The sequence below is a fragment of the Lepidochelys kempii genome, chromosome 3 (assembly GCF_965140265.1).
Source record: "Lepidochelys kempii isolate rLepKem1 chromosome 3, rLepKem1.hap2, whole genome shotgun sequence".
Classification (NCBI taxonomy): Eukaryota; Metazoa; Chordata; order Testudines; family Cheloniidae; genus Lepidochelys; species Lepidochelys kempii.
This window is the reverse complement of record NC_133258.1, coordinates 99,617,128-99,636,955: the sequence shown is the minus strand read 5'-3', so window position 1 is coordinate 99,636,955 and position 19,828 is coordinate 99,617,128. Positions and strand designations below refer to the sequence as shown.

At 43.5% G+C, this 19,828-nt stretch overlaps 1 protein-coding gene and 1 long non-coding RNA gene across 21 annotated transcripts in view; one reads left to right on the top strand and one right to left on the bottom strand.

The window, feature by feature from the left end:
* EPB41L2 (erythrocyte membrane protein band 4.1 like 2) overlaps positions 1 to 7,238 on the top strand; it is a 249,222-nt gene extending 241,984 nt beyond the window's left edge. For all 20 annotated transcript variants that reach the window (XM_073337300.1, XM_073337316.1, XM_073337314.1 and 17 more), the window contains one exon: positions 6,019 to 7,238. The gene's annotated coding sequence lies outside the window, so the exon portion shown is untranslated. The remainder of the gene's footprint in view (positions 1 to 6,018) is intronic.
* A 5,401-nt stretch (positions 7,239 to 12,639) lies between these two features.
* On the bottom strand, positions 12,640 to 19,336 carry LOC140909012 (uncharacterized). The gene is made up of 3 exons (XR_012158048.1): positions 19,248 to 19,336; positions 13,590 to 13,707; positions 12,640 to 12,725 (listed from the first exon to the last, which is right to left on the bottom strand). It is a non-coding gene; the product is annotated as an uncharacterized lncRNA (long non-coding RNA).
* Positions 19,337 to 19,828: the final 492 nt, after the last annotated feature.

The following is a 19,828-nucleotide window of genomic DNA, read 5'->3' as shown; positions in this document are numbered from 1 at the left end:
TCAGGCTTGACAGAGCCCTGGCTGGGATGATTTAGTTGGGAATTGGTCCTGCTTTGAGCAGGGGGTTGAACTAGATGACCTCCTGAAATCCCTTCCAACCCTGATATTCTATGATTCTATGAATTATTGTTGACTACATGTAGGATTGATTGAAGAACGGAATATATAGAATGCTTTCTTTATTTTGATTGAATTTCATATTGTTATAATAACCATGATGATATCTTACTGGATGCTCCAATGTTTTAATTTACAGTCCCAACGTGTTTTTGTGCCATTCAAAATACATGTGAGGTACAAGACGAAATGTGGTACTACGTGTTCTGTTCTTGTTAAGGAGTGAAGCAATGTGGGCCAAAACCAGGTGGATTAGTCGATAATCCTGGGCAAAGATGAGGGCCATTTACACCACTCAGTAACTAATTCATGATAAATGGTCTTGCTCAAGGCCAGAATTGCTTAGAAGATAACCAGCTTATTTTCATAAGGCCTGGAGAGGGACACTTTGTCCTTCTCACTGTTGCTTTAGAGCATTGTGAGTATGATGAGATAGTATAGGCAATTAAATGTTAGTATTGATGTACTGAGAATTTGTAGGCAATTAGTTGCTAATACAGTTACAGTAATACAGTAATTAGTTGCTAATACAGTGCTTCAGTTTGTGGTGGGACAATGAGAAGAGGGACTGAAAGGTGAATGCGGAGAGCCAGAACGAAGCCACGGAGCAACTCTTAAACATTATGGAGCGCCGAGTGGACATACTAGCTACTAGCACTGCAAACTGAGCAGCTCCATGCCCACCCTCCCCTGCAGCCGCTGTCACAAAACTCTTTCCCATGTGCCCCCCAGACACTGCCAGCACACTCTTATCAATCTCCTGGCTCCAGTCTGTACCCGCAGCATTCCATTCCTCCCCCATCACAGTCCAGCCCTGCGAACTCCCAGTACCCACTGCACTCAACACCCATCACTCTGCAGTTTAGCCCTGATGAAGTACGGTACCCGCTGCATTGTACTCCAGAGGAGAAGGTTGGATATGATACCTGGACATACACAAATCTTTAACCATCCCGGGACCCCACCACCTCCTGGGACCCTCCCTTCCCTCATCCCCCTCAGTGCTGTGGTTTTTTGTTTCTCTCTCTCTCTCCTCTGGTTGGTGTTTTTTAATAAAATAATTGTTTTGGTCTGCAAGCAAACTTTATTCCATTAATTGAAAGCAAACAGAGCCCTGCAAAGGAACAGGTAATTTCCTTAAACCTTCTTAGTGCATTATTTGCACCAATCACAGTCCCCTCCGAGCATTACAAGCACTGCACTCCTGAGCATAGCAACAAATATTCAGCTTCAAATCGCTGCTTCAAGACATCCCTGATCCTTATGGCCCTGCACTGCGCCCCTCTAATAGCCCTGGTCTCTGGCTCTTCATATTCAGCCTCCTGGCGCTAAATTCAACTGTCCAGCCCTGGGTGAAGCATTTACCCTTCCCTTCACAAATATTATGGAATGTACGGCACACGGCTATAAACATAGGAATATTGTCATCGGCCAGGTCCAGCCTCCTATAGGCAGCGCCAGCAGGCTTTTAAACAGCCAAATGCACACTCCACAGTCATTCTGCACTTGCTCAGCCTGATGTCGATCCGCTCCTTGCTGCTTTCAAGGTGCCCCTTGTATGGCTTCATAAGCCACGGCGCTTAAGGGTAGGCAGGGCCTCCCAGGATCACAGTGGGCATTTTGAGTTCCCCTACGGTGATCTTCTGGTCCGGGAAGAAAGTCTCTGCTTGCGGCTTCCTGAACAGGCCAGTGTTCCAAAAGATGCGTGCGTCATGCCTGTGTTAATGTCCGTGAAATGCCCACAGTGATCCACAAGCGCCTGGAAAACCCTTGAGAAATACCCCTTCCGATTAATGTACTTTGTGGCTAGGTGGTCTGGTGCCAGAATTGGAATATGCGTGCCCTCTATCACCCCTCCACAGTTGGGGAAGCCCATTTGTGGAAAAAGCCATCCACAGTGTCATGCACATTGCCCAGAGTCAGTCTTTTGGAGCAGGATGCGATTAATGGCCCTGCATGCTTCCATCAACACAAGTCCAACGGTCAATTTTTCCCACTCCAAACTGGTTAGCGACCGATCGGTAGCAATCTGGAGTAGCCAGCTTCCACAGTGCAATTGCCACATGCTTCTCCAATGGCAGGGCAGCTCTCTTCTCATGTCCTTGCACCACAGGGCTGGGGCAAGCTCATCACACAGTCCCATGAATGTGGCTTTCTTCATCCGAAAGTTCTGCAGCCACTGCTCTTCATCCCAGACGTCCATGATGATGTGATCCCACCACTCAGTGCTAGTTTCCTGAGCCCAAAAGTGGCGTTCCACTGTGGTCAGCACCTCTGTGAATGCCACAAGCAATCTAGTGTTGTAGCTAGTATGCATGGCGATATCAATGTCAAACTGCTCTTGCCTTTATAGTTTAAGGAATAACTTCACTGCCACTCGTGATGTGTGAGTGAGAGCAAGCAGCATATTGGTCAACAGTGCAGGATCCATTCCTGCAGACCAAAGAGGCAGAGTGTGCAGTACACAAACCGTTGAAAGATTGTGTCAAATGTGGACAGAAGCACAGGGGTTGCTGGGATGTGAAGCAATGCATCATGGGGCATTGGGACAGGACTCAGGATGCCCTGCAACCCCCTCTGCCTTCCCACAACTCTTAGTGGCAGAAGAGGAAGAGATTCTCTGAGATAGCTGCCCAGAGTGCACCACTCTGAATACCACTGCAAGTGTCGCAAGTATGAACACACTATTGCGCCAGCAGCTGACTGTGTGAAAACACAACAGCGGTTTCCCTTCAGCACACTCTGAGCGGTGCTGTAACTCTGCCAGTATAGAGATACCCTCAGATGTTTACTTGTCTGTCAACTTTTCCCATTCTGACTAGCAGAAACGGTAGCTAGTTTCGACCTTGCTTTGAAAGCCTATCTTCAAATTAATCCTTAACTATGTGATGTTTTATTTCATTAATTCAGGGTAGCTGAATGCACATAATATGGTTGTAATTAGCTTAATCACATTCAAATCCAGGGCAGCAATATAACTAATGTAAATCCAAAATAACTTCAGAAGAGGTACTCTTGATTCACCTAAGTGTGTCAGATACAAAATTTAGTCTTGCATCTCAGTAGCCTACTCCCCTTATCAACTGTGGTAATGGGAAAGTGATGGAAAACACGGCCCCACTCACATTTGTCTGTATGTGTATATGCAGTTAGTCTTCGAAAAGAATCTACCATTTTATGATCTTTTATTAATGGGGAATCAACTTCTGTTGTAAAAAGTTTGCTCTAATAACCAGGAAGAGCCACACTGGTGCAAAGGTGCTCACTGTTCATATTTGTAAGGGCAGACAGTACATTTGTAGTGTCCATTCATTTCCTAATGTATAGAGATGTCACAAAAGCCACCAATATACTTGGCAGTTTCAGCAGAAATGCTAGAATGAGGACTGAGTTGAACGTGCTATCTGATCAATTCTGTGTCAGGGTTGAGACACCATAGCAGATTGGGGTGCAGGAAGCTTGCCACACTGGCTGATCTAATAGGACTGTGATTTTTACTGCTGTTAATTTGATATCTTTCGGTAGCTCTAAATTCAGTTCAGAGGAAAAGCTATTGATTGGGCTGGTCAAACAGTAACAGAACAGATCTAAAAATTGGTATCAGTTTGTGTTTACATTTATTTCCCTTAGCAGTTAAAGGAAGCCAGTGTAGCCGTATTATATTTCTTTTGCATGAAAGAATGCTAGTTTGAGTTGCGGTGGCATTTCTTTGTTGTAGGAATACAGTTTTAATGATCTGGATTTTAACCATATCCTGTCCCCTTTTCTAACAGTTAAGCATAAGAAATATTACCTCTTTCAGTTCGAAAGGATATTGCTTTTTATGTTCTTTCTTAAGCCTCTGGGTGGAAACTGTTACAGACTTGCTGTGAGTAGAAATGTATAGCTAAATCTGAGTAGAACAGTGGTTCTCAACCTATTTACCATTGTGGGCTGCATGTGCAACTTTGTGTGTTATGTGAGCTTCATCCACACAATATATATACTATCTCTATGGCCCTGAAGATGTCGCATAGGCCACAGCTGTGTGCAAACAGGCCAGGGGTTGAGAACCACTAGAGTAGAAGGACAAGAGGTGGCAGGTGTTAGACCTCCTACATTGCACAAACACTGAATTCAAAAGGTGAGGTATTCCCCAAGTAATCTGATCCACATGGAAACTACGGTTTTCTAGCCCCTTGCCAAGTTTATCGAGTGATTTTATTATTGTTTGTTTTATGTTGTCTGTGTAGATGTAAAGGTCTTTGGGGCAAGGACTGCAACTTTTGATGTGTTCAAACAGTTTTTAGCAAGTGTTGGGTGTTACCAAAATCCGAGCAATATACCTTGCCAATGAATGACCCAGCATAAGAAGAAAAAGTAACAGTTTTCCTTGTGAGATTCTCCTGGGTATGCGTTGTGGAAAGAGGAAATTATCTTGACATGAGGGGGCTGCGCTGTGATTCCACTGAAAGGAAGTGAAGTGGTGACCAGCTGTGAAATTGATTTTCATTGAGAAGAGAAAGTAGTAAAATCTTTTGTCAAAGTTCAGCATAAAGGAAGAGAAAATCCTGCAAGCAAATCAGCAGAGTCCTTTGTGCCTATTAAGATCACTATGAATTTTGGAAAGGTGTGACATACATTGTGCATGTATAAAACTGTCACTGGTAGTTACAAAGTAGTGTTTTGCAACGTTTCAGAGGGTGCTTGCATGCTACAGAATGAGTTCAGCAATTCCATCATAGCTGTTGCTCTGAAAGGATTATATGGGAGTCGGATGGGACCAATGTGAAGGAGTTCTAAATAAGTCATCTTCCCAGCTTTCATTTTTACATATTTCCATGCATAGATTTTAAGGCTAGAAGGGACTATTAGATCATTTATTCTGACCTCCTATATATCACTGGCCATTTATTTTCACCTAGTTACCACTCTACGATCCCAGTAACTTGTGTTTAACTAAAGCATACCTTGCAGAAAGGCATCCAGTCTTGATTATTTGTACCTAGACCAGTCAAGGCTCTGTCCTGGCTATGATTGGAGAAGAATTATACTCTTGCATTTGCTGATAGAGATGCAAAACACCACACCTGGATAACTAGAACTTATTCATTGAAAACATAAATTTGTCTAGTAAATTGTAGAATAAAAATTTCAGCAGACTTTTAAAAGCACTATTAAATGTCACAAAGAGAGAAAATACTATGAGCTGCAACAGACTGAGGTCCAGTCTATGCTTACTGGTAGATCGGTGCTGCTGCAATTGATGTAGCGGGTGTTGATTAAGCAGGTCTAGTGAAGACCTGCTAAATTGATCGCAGAGCGCTCTTCGGTCAACTCCAGTAATCTATCAGTCCCAGAAGAGTAAGGGAAGTCAATGGGAGAGCATCTCCCATCAAGGCAGCGCAGTGTAGACACCGCAGTAAGTAAATCTAAGCTATGTCAACTCAGCAAAGTAGCGGAACTTAGGTTGACTTACCGCAGTAGTATAGACAGGCCCTGAGACACAAACTATTAAACCTCAAGGGAATTGGTGGAGGGATTTGCAGGAAACAGCAAGTGTAGTGCAGCAAGATATGACCACACACTAAACAATTTATCCCATGATTGGGGAGGAGGGCGCTCTTGTATCACTCATGAAGTTTTGCTGAAATGAAAGATCTGCATGGGAAAACAACCTCTGGACTCTCCTACCCTCTGTTTGCCAGAAGCTGGGAATGGGCAACAGGGGATGGATGACTTGATGATTACCTGTTCTGTTCATTCCCTCTGAAGCACATCGCACTGGCCAGTGTCAGAAGACAAGATACTGGGCTGGATGGATCTTTGGTCTGACCCAGTATGGCCGTTCTTATAGGTGATACTGTATTTTAAGACTGTCTTCTTCATGAATATTTACATAAACTTACTTTCTTTTTTTAGAGGGGGGAAAAAAAACCCACCCACTTCATGACCACGAAGAACTTTGACCATTCCAGGTTGGTGACACCACCACTACTGCATTGAATTCACCAGGTCTAGCAACAGTGACCAGACACTCAAGGTTGAAATGCCAACGCCAAACACTACCTTAACTACCCTGGTCTATATAGTTCCCTTACATCTTTCTTGTTTATTTTTATTACCACTTCTTAACATTCTTAACTTTTTTGAGGTTTTAGGGGGGTTGATTTATTTGCACAACTACCTGCCATTTTTATAAATGATTCTTGATCATATGCGAGTGAACAAAAAGTATTCTGATAGCACTGTTCACTGGAATAGGTGAAGTTGTGCAGAAAGGAGAATCTTTGACGGATTTAGAAGTAGTTTTTTTCCAAATATTTCAACTCAAGTCTGTTACTGGAGTAATTTACAGATTTTTCTCAGCTTATTCAGGTTTATCAGATAACATAAAAATAGGGAGGGGGGTTGGTAAAAACAAAACATTTCATACAATTTGAAAAAAAAATGAGAATTTTGCTTTGACTGGATGGATTTTTTTTTCTAACACCTTATAACTCTTTCTATTCTGAGGGTGGTCTCCTTTCTGTGGGGAACAGGTGCTGGTAGTCTATAGAAGAGCAAGAGTTATAAATGGGTTTCTTCTGACTGAGCACTGTGTTTTAGATACCTTTGCACTTCAGTGCCAATACTCAGCTCTTTCACAGACATTTTGCTGTCTACAACATTCCAGATAAGGAAGGATGGAAAAAAATGCTTTCTCCCCTTCCAATAAAAGGTGACCCAGGCAGCTTAAAACTTAGTGCTTTTTTCTTAACATTTCCAGACTTCAGCACTTCCCTATCACGTACGTGTGTAGAATGCTTGCTTTCTATTAAACCTCATTGTCTACATGTTAGAACTGACGTTTCTGATGTTGAGCAGGTATGTTTCAGATAGTTTAATGATCAATACAGGTTTTTAGGATACTAAGGGAAAGGTGTGGGTCCATTCTTGTAGGTAATAAAAAAGCAACGCCATTTGTTGAGGCTGCCACTGGGGAAAACCTATATAGAAACCTGTTAACTATGTCAATTTCTTTGCTGTTGACACTGTGTATAGTTAAGATGCCAAATTAGATTTATAGCAGCTTGAAGTTGTATTAAGTGATATTTTGCTTTCTGTAATACTGTTATAAAATAAAGTTTGTTTATTCTCTACATGTCATTTTTCTTATTTTTGTTATAAAATGCACAGTATTTGTGGCACTTAGTTGGACATACAAACACTTGGAAGATGCTGGCTGTTTTAAAGTGAGCAAACCACCTGGGAAATATCTGGAACTCTTGAGACCTTATTAGGTATAAAAAATAGGGAGCCTTCAAAAGTAATTAGTTGGAGGCTTCATTGCTGTCTGACTTGAGACCATATTACTCAATATTCCAGCTTTTCTTCCTTCTATTACAGTGCCAGTGACTTTCATGTCTTTAACTGGCACCTCTCTGATGTGTTGGGGTTTAAACCCAGACCAGTAAGCAGTTGTATCACTGCCTGCCCTGCAACTTTGGGTGCCTTAAATGCTGTGCTGCTGTCGCTTACAGCCCTGACACCAACAGCCAGCAGACAAGTATGCAGGTCATACCCTTGCTTCACCTGCCCAGTTACTTTTTGGAAAGTGACCCCCACACCATCCCATTCCCAAATTTCCCCTAAATCATCTGTCAATGTGACAGTCTGCTGAGGTTCCCAGAATAGTGAGCTACTGTTACCCCTCTCAGCCACAACAAATGAGAATTTTGCTACTGCTAAGCTGTGTGACAACTCCCTGACACGCCAGCTTGTTTATCTTTCCAGCAAACTCTTCAGGACTCTGCCAGTCCAAACCTTGCTTTGGTTCCCCAGAGATGAGTCCTGGAACATTCACAGAAGTGAAGTTCATTGTTCCTTTAAAAAGACAATACACTGCAGCTCATTAATTTAATTTGGGTTTGACAAAGACAGGCTTCAAAATTTTGGTCAATCCATCACGTTTTCACCTCAAGTTGTCTGTGAAAATTCTTATCACTGCTAAGTATTTATATTACTAGAGTTCCAACAATGTGGCAACACTAAAAGAACAAAATAAGTAGGGAGGGAGAGTTTGAAGGGTCTTGGAATATGACAAAAAGCTTGTACTTTGATATGATTAAGGGTGTGGCCCCTATCCTTGCACTATGCCCCTCCCCCCTCAACAGTAACCTTGGCTCAAAGCAGTGGAACAAAACAATGCCCTGATGTGCACCTAGGATGTAGTATTCCCCATGTGGACTCATGGCCAACTAGTGTCCCACCCATCTCCAGTGGGACCACAGCATTTCCACTGCTTTTGGGGCTCATTGTTGGTAGAGAATATGGTGGTGGGGGAATGAGGCAGGATCAGTCCTTACCTATTACAAGCTGGATAATGTAAGTCACCAATAACTGGTACGTTAACTTATATTTTAACATCAAACAATATAAAGCACTTAAGTGTTTTTAATTACTTGTCACAATATGCTGAAAACTGGCAAACTATCTAATATCTCCCTTTCCTGCAAAGATAATGGAGATACTCTGTCACTTAAATAATAGAAAAGACTTTTCATTAACTGCAGCCCAGGATGGAATAGAAGAAATGAGCATAATAAACTGGAAAGGCTTGTCAGCCAAGAAGCAGCAAGGTGAGCTGAAAAGTGGGTCAAAATGGAGAGGTTTGCATTTAAGGGAAGTCTTTGAGGATTTTACGTGCAAACAATAAGTTGGAAGAGGGGTTTTTCTGAAGCACCTGTGGTTTTTCACTAGATTTGTGAGGTTTGCATGATAAAAGATCCCAAAATGTGGAACTCGTAGCACCCCCACTCCAAAAACTGTTTCAGCACCACTGCCACAGCCCCAGGGCTGGAAGAGCTCTTGCTCCCACCACAGCCCCAGAGCTTTTCCAGTCTTGGGGCTTCAGCGAGGGGAAGGGGGGAGGAAGCAGCAGGGGGCAGGGCCTCAGAGGGAAGAGATGGAGTGGGGGTGGAATGGGGTGGGGCCATGGGTGTGGTCATAGGTGGAAGGGGCAGAACGGGGAAGGGGCTCCAAGCTCCAGCCGGGGCAGAGAGCTCTGCTGTGCTCCCAGGTGAGGCTGAGAGCTCAACCACAACTGGGGCCGAGCTCTCAGCTCCCCTATGGCCCCGACTGAGCTTTCAGCCCCCCCCCCCCCCCCCCCCGGCCAGGGCCGCGGGGGGCTGGGAGCAGTAAGTGGGGGTGGGGCCTCTGCCAGAAGAGGCGAGGCAGGGGACTAGCCTACCCAAGGGGAAGCTTCACCCTCTGCCCATGGTCCCAGAGCCCGAGCTCCAGCCCAAGCCCAAATAATTAAACAGCCACCCAACCCCGCGAGCCTGAATCAGCTGGAAAGGGCCAGCCATGAGCATCAATTTGCAATGTAATCATCCCCTAAGATAAGTTCCAAGCCCATTCAGTTGCCAGAGAAATCTGTAGCTCCATCACTGCCTCCTCTGTCTCACATTCTAACTTAAATTCTTCAGGAGTTTCAAGATGCTCTGTCTGGACTTAATAAAAACATGCCAGACGTGCCTTGTCAACATGCTGCCTTCATAAGGATCAGTATAATTCTTTACCACTAATTTTATACAGGATATACGTTTGTTCATCAAGGTAACAGCTAGATTTCGACTTGGAAGAATTAGATTCTTCTTGATAAACAGTCAATAAACATCGATTTCACTGTGCACATGGACGGCCCAAGTAAGACCGAGCTAGGCCAAGTAAGAAAAACGTTGCTTGAAAACTTTAACTAGAGTTTGATTTAAGGGTATTTACTTTGTATGTTTTGACATGCGATGTTGACAGTTTGATTTTTAATGGTGATAAAAACTGTTTTTGAAATGGGTGTCTACTGACATGAAATAATTATTGTCTCACCTGCCTCCTCTGAGTCTGACCTCTCCTCCTCCCCTTGGTGGGATGGTGGAAATGGGGCCAGTAGGAGATTGCGCTGTAGGGCAAAGTATGGTGGTGAGCTTTGTTCTCTGGGATGCTATGGTAGCCAGGAAGGCTTACAGGGATTCATTCCAAAACACCCGGGCTAATGGAGCTCTGGCTGGGTGGACCAGGCTTGTCAGCCTGGGTAATTGGCCTAAGAGACCATTACTCTGAAAATAAAGCTGCAGCCAGCAAGTCCTTCAATTGTGTTGGTTTACCTTGCTACTGGAAATGGTCTTGTTGACCAAGAGAGTGTGCAAGTTGGTGCTCATCCACTTTAAACAAATTCTCACGCACCCTTCAACATTCTAATTTGGTCTGTGGAGTTGTGTGAAGACTCGTTAGTACAAACTATGATTGTCCATGTTGTCCTCAAATTCAAGGGGACCAGAATCACCATTACTCTCTGATCAGCCCTGTTGTCTGATCTCCCCACAATAATTTCCCACAACTTTGAAAATTTAAATAAATAAAAATTGGGGGGGGGGGGGGAATGCTTAAAAGCTGTGATTTTGTGCAATTGTGAAAATTATTTAAATTGGTAATAAAAAAAGAGGGCGGGTAACCTTAAAAATAAACATCAATATTATCCGTTGAAGTCGTATATAAAAAAATTAATTCCTCCAAGCCTAGCTATAGCTAATGAAAGCTCACTTAGCTTTTGCAAATCTTACCCTTCGTATCTATCAGCATTGGTCTAACCCTGCTCCCACTGAGCCAATAGTCCTGCCCTAAATGGTTACATGTTAATACTAAGCATGACCTATGGAAATACTGGTGCTTCACTGAAAATCTGCAATATCTACTGGAGGTTACTGGGGTGAGGAGGATGTACATTTTCAGGATTTTTTTCACAGCCTCTATCACCATGCAAAATATTTAAGGTGTATTAAACAGGCATCAGAGAATTCCATTATTTAACCATATGATGTGTTTACCAGAAACACATAACCAGAAATGTGTTTACAAATATTTATGTGATGTGCAGATGGGGGCCAATTTATCTTGTACACAATATGAGAACCATTTAACATAACTCTGTGTTAACCAGTAAAATTATTTTATTAACTGAATGAAGAAATTGCATATTAAATTGGTAGAGTTTACAAAAAAGTAACATGAAGTTTGGATTCTCTACAGTTACACAAAGATTGTTTGACATTCAATGGATCTAGTCCACGTTCTACTGAGACTATAAAAGTAAATAGCCTGTTCTGAAATAAAGCTGGATAAACTTCTTGCATTTTATCAGGTTTACAAGACATTAGAAAATGTATCAATATATGTAGTCGCCACTCGTAATATTCCACTTTTGAGGCTTGATCTGAATAGTGATATAATTCTTGCTTCAGTCCCAATTTAAATTCCGAAACAAAAAAAAACCCTTTATTTAATATTAGTTATGGTTATTTTCAAACTAAACCATATTTAGGAAATACAAAGTTAAGAATTAAAAGGTTACAAAGTCGAACGTGCCCAAGTTAGGAAATGCCAGTATGAACATTGCCTATGCAGCCTTAATTCAGCCCCCGTCTGCATATGCACTATGATACAACTGTGTGCAAATGTAAAATAATGCCATTTGTCATTAATTTGAAGCAAGAGGAATGAGATTAAATTCTAATACCAAGAAGACTTTGCGCATGGTAAAGTTGAGTGCTATTTGGCTTCTTGTTGCTTTCTTCTAATAATGGCTACTGGTACATTCTTGTAAGGTGATCTGTTTCAGACACATGGCAATGAAGCCATATTTATAATTTGTTTCCAACTAATGAAAAAACATGGAGAAAGAATTTCACAACATTATTACACCTGTTAGTTTAAAAAATCATTCCCTTATTTAAGTATTATAAGAGGAGTTCTGTGTGTTTCCAAACTAAAATAACTCAGACCCTTTAAAAAGATATTTGTTGCTTCTTTCCATGGTTTGGTATTTGGTTTGGTGGCAGGTGTACCAACTTGAATACTCTGCCTCACAAACAGAATATAATACAGTATGAACTGGAGGTGAGTTTAATAAAATATGAAATAGGAAAAATAAATGAAGAAATCCTTTTTTTTTCCTTCCATCACTTTTGTCTTTCACTTTTCAAGTTTTTCTGTAGTTTCTCATCAGTTCAGAGAGCATGCTTTTGTCAATATTTATGTTTAAAAAAAAATTTAATTCATGTTAACCTGCTGTTCGTACACCTGTGACTCAGCAAGACTGCTGCTGATTCATAGACCTACGTAGTCTTCTGCTGTCACATGAAGACTCCTAGAGCTATTTCGACTTTATATAAGCACTTAAGGAATAGTGAGCAATGAGGTTTTTTCCCAAATGCCTTGTCTCAGAAACCAGCCGATAAAGTACATTGCATTAAGTCACAGGTGCTGACGAGTTCAGGAAAGTGTTGCTTACTAGGTATCATATAGAGATAGCAAAACTGTTACAAGGCCTTTTAAGATGGTTTCATTTGTACAGTCCTGCACTAACTTCCCACCATTTTGTTTCCCCCATGACTTTTATAATACAGCAGGTTATTTTTAAACCTCCTGAGTTGCTTGCTAGTGTCGAACTTGTTTTCTGAGGCGAACGTCCGTTAAACGTCATTATGTTCTTTTGGTTAATCTCTTTCTTTCAGATCTCAGTTTCTGGTACCGGATGTGGAAGTTCAGGATGGCATCTGTGGGATCATTGCCCATGGCCAATTCCTCATTAACTGAAAAGCAGAAACAGTCGTGTTAATTAGCAGCTCTGAACTTGTTACACAGAAAAGGTAACAGTAGGGTAAGCTTATCAACATTGTTGGAGGAACCTCTTCTGGGCATTAGAAGGTAGTTAAGACTACATGCCCATTGAAGGCCTGATACAAAACTTAATGAAGTAAAAGGAAAGTCTCCTATTTACTTTACTGGGCTTTAGATCAGTCTCTGAGTCCTTGGCCAGTTGTGCTAATGGTGATATTTTATTTTGTGTTTTGATAGTACCTAGGGGCCCCAATCACTGGCCAGAGCCCTATTATGCTAGGTGCTGTATAAGCACAGAACAAAAAGACAGTCCCTTCCCCATGGAGCCTACAATCCAGTCTAAGGGAAGATCCAATAGAGGGCTACAGCTGACAAACAGGGAGAACAAAGTAACAATGAGACAAAACTGATTAGCATAAAAAACTGGTCACAGCGCACAAGCTGCCTAACCATTGCTGAGTTTTCTGAGGCCTCGCACAAAGGAGACCTTAAAGGGGGAATTAGAAGGAGGACAATGAGGCCTTCTTGTGCTTGAAGGGCAGTGTGGAAGAAAGTGCAAGACAGTGTTCGAAAATTGAATAAGTAGACACTGGTTTTGGTATCGTGGATGGTGTTTTCAAAGGGGTCTCAACGAATGAGGCACCCAGCTCCTCCTGAATGCCTGAGGCCCTGTCACTGGTTGGACTGGTCCTTCAAAAGAGTTGTGCTTAGTTCTGCCTGTGCCTACTTATCCAGCCCCCAAGTGATGGACTTGTGCTGGTGGCTGGATCATCAAGCTCACACGATGATAGCCTGGAGGTAGGGCCTTCTATAAGTGGAAGCCTATTCAGAAGTACCTGTTGGGAGCAGGAAGGCTCTCTTGCCGTAAGCCAGGGGTACATAGTCCTTCGGAGTCTCTCTGTGAAGAGCTGAGAAGGAGAGTCTAGGAGTGCCGGTAAACCCAGAGCTGGAACCCTGATATGAATGTAATTGATAAGCCATGAGGAAAAGGGGTTGACTGGATTTGAGAAGCCCTGTGAAGGGGTTATTAGAGAGCTGAGCAAGGGGCTGTGAGAAAGATTTAGAGACAGGCCTAGATTAGAAGTGGCCAGCAAAGTGAAGCACTGGGTCTGAGTTGGTGGAACTTCTCTGATTACTACTGAGTCCCTGGACTGGAACCCCAGGCACGGGAAAGCCCTACAAGGCCACTGAAAAGTGCAGTATGAAAACCCCCTGACACGAGAGGCAGAAGGCCTCTTGAGCCTGGAGTCAGGCTGAAGATTCAGTATGAGGTTGATGGAAGTTTTGAGGTTTTTTGGACTTCTTGTTTTTTCCCAGAGGGAGAGGAGTAGTCTTTATGATTTGGTAAGAGAACTAAATAATTTGAAGAGTTGAGAATTGGCTTGCATGCAGGAAATGGAGGTGTCTAGCGCCTGGAGATGGGAAACTGAGGCACAGAGAACTGGGTGCCAAAATGCGGTAAGGTGATCTGGTAACAGGCCCTTTTGAAAATGGCACCATATACATGTGTCTGCTTGAAACTGAACTGAATTTTTCACCTAACATTTGATGGCCCCGTGGTTTTTAGTCACAACAATCTTTCTTGGATTTGAATTTGCAATATATAATAAAAGGTTCTAGATCCCTTTGGCGAACTCCTCTGCCAATTAGTCCACTGATTAGTCTTGTGTGGCTCTGAGTGACGTTAGGAAGCATCAGTTGCCTTAACAAAATCCAAACATAAAGGTGAACAAAATCCTAAACTTTAATAGTACATTTAAACATCTGGTTCTACATAAAGACATTCATAGATGTGATCATCCCAAAGCACTCTCAGAGTAATGATACTGGTACCGTAACGACTGGCTAGGGCAGCAAGAACAAGTCTGCCTTCAGCAACCAGTCACACAGCCTTGAACATCACGTCTTTCTCCCCCCTCCTCCCCCCAAGAGAAAAAATGTTACTTAAAAAAACACAATGGCATGGACTCAGCCTAGGAGGGGTTGTGATCATCCTGCCCTTCCCATATTGATAAATGGGAGGGGCAATCCTGGCTACATCCCAGCTACATGTCAAAGGAGGGTGTCCCAGTATGGAAAAAGGTATTGTGCTATTGAAAAGATTGGAAACCGCTGCACTAGGTTTACCTTAATAGTATTTCATCACTGCTAAGGTATATTTAATACACAGGCAGTCCTTGAGATGGCTCTTTACTAAAAGAGAGAGCCTTTGTTTGTATTTCAAGAAAAGTCTAATGTAAATGTTCACTTTCACAATAATTGGACTTCATTGGCCATCTCCTGTTCTCCCATTACATCAGCTCTCTGTGGTAATATTGGGTGTTTCTAATAGCACCTCAACACTTCAGCTTCCTCATGTTTTGATAGATACTGTATAGTGTCATGTTTTGGTACCACAGTGTGTGTTTGGTTTTCTGTGTGTATATAGGTTATCGGTAGCTATAAATTATTCTTAGTCAGAGAGAGGCAAAGACCAACCTGATTTTAAGCAAGGAGACTGGGCTTCACTGGTATGGTCAATGTCTGAAAAGTGCATGTTGAACAAGGGGCTGCTTGAGTAAGTGTTTTAGCAACTTGGCAGGTAACACAGTTCGTGCATTTACACAGACACACACACACACATATAACACTTGTTAAGGCCGAAAGTTCAGAAACCTGGAGATGTTAAGCAAATGGTATATGTCCCTATTTTGCATCTTTGAATATGTCTCACCTTATTTACATACTGACTACAACAAACATCCTGATTACCAGAACTTAAGCCTGAAACACTGCTACAGCATGGAACAAGCTTTGGAAACAGAGGAATTGCTGTGCCCCGGTGGGCTCTGGCATCTACTTGGACTGGCATCCAGATAACTCAGGAGACTCTACCCTGGCTGCTCCTCGTCCTGGACTGGTTGGGGAATTGTAGCTGAGTTGGTGGCCCCTGCTGCTGACTGGGAAATCTGGCTGCTTCCTGCTGGGGATGTTCTGGCTGGGTTGATAGGGCTAAATCCATAAAGGGACTCAGGGTTGCAGTGCTCAACATTGCGGTAGCTAGTCACTCAGTGGACTCCACAAACCCTGAGTGAGGTGCCTAGGCTTCCTGTACAATGCCTGGGGCAAGACAGGCGCCTGCGAATGGGATCCACAAAAGCCAGCATACTTAGTGGGCAGGTGCGTAAGTTAGCCAAGAGCAGATGCTGAGGATAGGGTGCGTCCTAAGCCCTGCCCCTGTCAGGGAGTTAGTGCCCGAGTCCAGGATAGAGAGAGGTGCCTATATCTGCCTGGGATCTACAGCTGTGAATCCTCTGCTGGAGTCTGGCATTGAAACCGTTCCTTGCAAGTAAGGTGGTAGCACTTCAGCTTAACTCCACACAAAAGGGCCGGGGGGAGGAGGGAGGGAAATGACATTTAGCTTATAACATTTAGCCTAGTGGTTAGGGGACTCACATGTGAGACCCTGGTTCAATTCTCCCGTCTACCTGATATAAAGCAGGGATTTGAACTGGGAGTCTCCCTGCTCTCATGGGAGTGCCTTAACAACAGAGCTATGGGATATTCTGACATGGCTCACTTTCAATGTCTCCTGTTAAAGCAGTTCTACTGTGTATGAAATACTTAAACAATTAAGTGTTAGTTGGTCCAGAGAGACCATAAGAATGACTCTCTAGCCCAGTAGTTAGAGATCCACCTGAGAGGTAAGAAACCCTAGTTCAAATCCCTTCTCCACATCAGGCAGAGGGAGGAGTTGAATCAGGGTGTCTCACATCTTGGATGAGTAGCTGGACCCCTGGCCTGAAGTTTATAAGGGAGGCCACCATCTCACTCCCTCCCAGCCATGTTGTGAGGAGTTAGGCATGCTCAAAGCCCCACAGGTGAGAGAGGTGGTGGCTCACCTCGTCTGAGCATCTAGCTGGTGCTTAGGGGTGAGTTAGGCATTGAGCTGCTGGGAGAGGTCAGGATTGAGGCAACTATGCACATGCCCAGCCAGCAAGACAAAGGCACCTAGGGCAGTTCAGTAGCAAAAATCTAGACTCGGGGACTTTGGGCACCAGTGCAGTAGGGTGGCAGTTGAGCAAAGATTTTGAGGATCTCCGTGGCAACCAAAATGTTGGACTTAGGAGCCTATCATGGCAGTTAGGCATCTAAGCCCTTTTGTGGTTCTAGCCCAGGGTCTCTAGTGGGGTGCCCAGCTCTGGCAGTTGGTGCCTCTTGCTCCCTGGAAGGGGCGGCGAGGATATGAGGCTCCAGTTGCAGCACCCCAGTTACAGCACTCAGAGCCTTGTGGTCAGGGGTGCTGGCCATGTCACTCTGAGTCTATGGCCATAGGTGGGTTGGGCGGTGGCGGGTACTATGCTCTGAGCTGCAGCTCTGTGGTTGTTGACACGGAGTGCCCTAGAGGATGCTAATTGTACTGAGTCTGCGTCGAATGCCCTATCCTGAGAGGTGAGGCCTAGTGTATCATCACATCTCTCCATGTGAGGACTAGGTTTAAGCTCCTCTAGAGGAGTGGTGCTGAAAGCAGCTAAAGTGAGGAGCCGCCTGGCCTGACAGCCTCATGAGGAGGTCTGAGAAGGACTGTGCCACAGCAGACAAACTAGCTTTTCTTTGAGCCCTAATTCATTCAGATACACAGAATTGACAGCACTTCTGATGGTGCCACCTGGCATCTCCCATGCAGTCGAAGGCAGCTGATATCAGTTACATCAAAACTCAATTAATTAAAAAAAAAAACCCATTCTAGGCAGAAGAGATGGCATCAGATACAGTTACTCCGTAGTGATGATTTTAGCGCTTTGTCAAGAAGATTTGATCTGTTTAATGTGGAGTTGTGCATGTGCTAATGGGATTAATGTGTTCAAAACAAACTGCACAGTGCTAGTAACTGTCTGGATAATTCCTCTAGTGTCCTTCTATGCACCGAGTCAATGAGCGCTGCCTGTGGTAGGTTTGTCTGATGTTCACTGGCACTTCTAAGACTGTGTGTGGAGCGGGTTCCTAATCTGGCATTGCTATTTTGACTGCTTCAGGGTTTCTCTTTCAGTTGTACTTAGCCACCCTTTACAATTAACACATCCTCCTGATCAGATTCAAGGTGCTCTCTCATTCTGCCTCAAATAATGAACACAGACTTTTCAAGTACAGCAGTAGCTGAATTCTAACATGCCTTATACAGCCTAATCGAACAAGGAAGAACCAAAGCAAAACAGTTGGTCAGTTTTGATAGCAGCAGCAAAAGTGTTATCGGACAATTTTGGTGAGTAAGTGTTGGCATACATTGTGCCCAAAAAACAGCATCCTATAGAGTCTAGACACTGGAATCCAATGGAATCTGTGGTCTCTGAGAACTCCCTGTGAAGCAACCAAGGAGTTTACTCTTTTCTGTTTGCTAAGGGCCTGATCCAAAGCCCACAGAAATCAAGGAGTTTCTGTCCATTGGCCTGAATGTGCTTTGGATCAGGCCCGAACAGCTTTGGCTTGAGCCTGGCAGTTTGAAGTGCAAGCAGCACTGCACTAGTCTGCCACTACGGCTCAGTCGTGACCTGCAGCCTTGATCTGAGCTGAGAAGGAATGCAGCGCAGGTCTCCTTGTATGGATAATTTGTCAGAATGACACACGAGAGGGTGGGAGGTCCCTTTTTAAAATGTTTATCATTCAAGCTTTTACTACAACAGTCCTGCTGTCCCGTGGCCTTTCTTGCACAAGGGCCATTTGATTGTTCTAGCACTCGGGAGCCTCATTTACAATATGTGGATATACGCACATTTGTGGGCGCACTCTCACGCACAGTCTTTGGTATCTGAGTTAGGGGTTAAAAAAAATCTGAATGTAGATCTCTAATTGATTTATGGACCAGCTAAAGCTGTGACACCCAGATGAGGAGCTTGACCAATGCACTCAGTAAAAAGGGCAGGTACCCTCCTCTTAATTTTATTTCAGGAGTGCAGACATTCAACTTAATGAGCAAATAGACATAAGACTCAATCACTATTAACCTCACACTGAAGCTTGAGCAGCAAAGGTGCAGAGGAACCTGATTTGTAGTTTAGCCGCACTATATTTTCTCCTGTATGGTTACTTCTAATACAAATGAGTGTAGTTCTTTCCTGCTTCTGTTCACGCAGTCAGTAAAACTGTGGGGCTTAAACGTAGTTTCAGTCCAAGTCCTGAACTGTGGCTATAAGCCATCTTCTGGTTGGAGAAACAGTTTAAATGTGGCACAACAGCTTCAAAAGGCTTGGCAAGTTTTGCTTTTTACATAAGAATGGCCATACCGGGTCAGACCAAAGGTCCATCTAGCCCAGTATTTTGTCTTCCAACAGTGGCCAACGCCAGCTGCCCTAGAGGGAATGAACAGAGCAGGAAAGCATCAAGTGATCCATCCCCTGCCACCCGTTCCCAGCTTCCGCTATTCACTGAAGATTAGTTGTTTAGTATATGCAAAATGTATTTGATTATACAAGGAGGTTTGTCTATCCACCCCATGTCATCCCCGGGGTCTCACTCACCCTCTATCAGCTTGATCCTGAAGTAGGCAATGAGCAACAATAGGAGCAAAACCACCGGCAGGAAGATCCCAGTGAAGATAATCCAGGCAGGCAGCTCCTTTGCAAATGCTGACAGCGTATAACCCATGGCCAGTCTCATTGGCAACATTCTTGCTGAAAGAGAAGCTCTAGGCCTCTCCCCCTTTTTCCCCCCTCTCCCCACACATATACGCTTTCTGCCCTTTGCTCCGAGCATTATTGCTTTGTTTGGACTTTGCTCTGTTTGTTCAGGCCTGAGATTTCTAATAGGATTGTAACGGGGTTACAAAGTTCCTGAAGTGCACATTGGCATGACACAATCCGCCTTGTGACTGGAAGGTTTGGATTTGTTGTTGTTCGCTTGCATTTTTAGCAGTTTTCTTTGCCAGCCAGCTTTTTGCAGGAAAATTGATGTGTTTTTGAACACTTAGCATTTTTACTCAGTATTATTTATTTATTATTTGTATTACACTAGCACCTAAAGGCCCTAACCAAGATTGTTGTGTTAGGCACTACACACACACACACACACACACACAACGACAATCCCTGCCCCAAAGAGC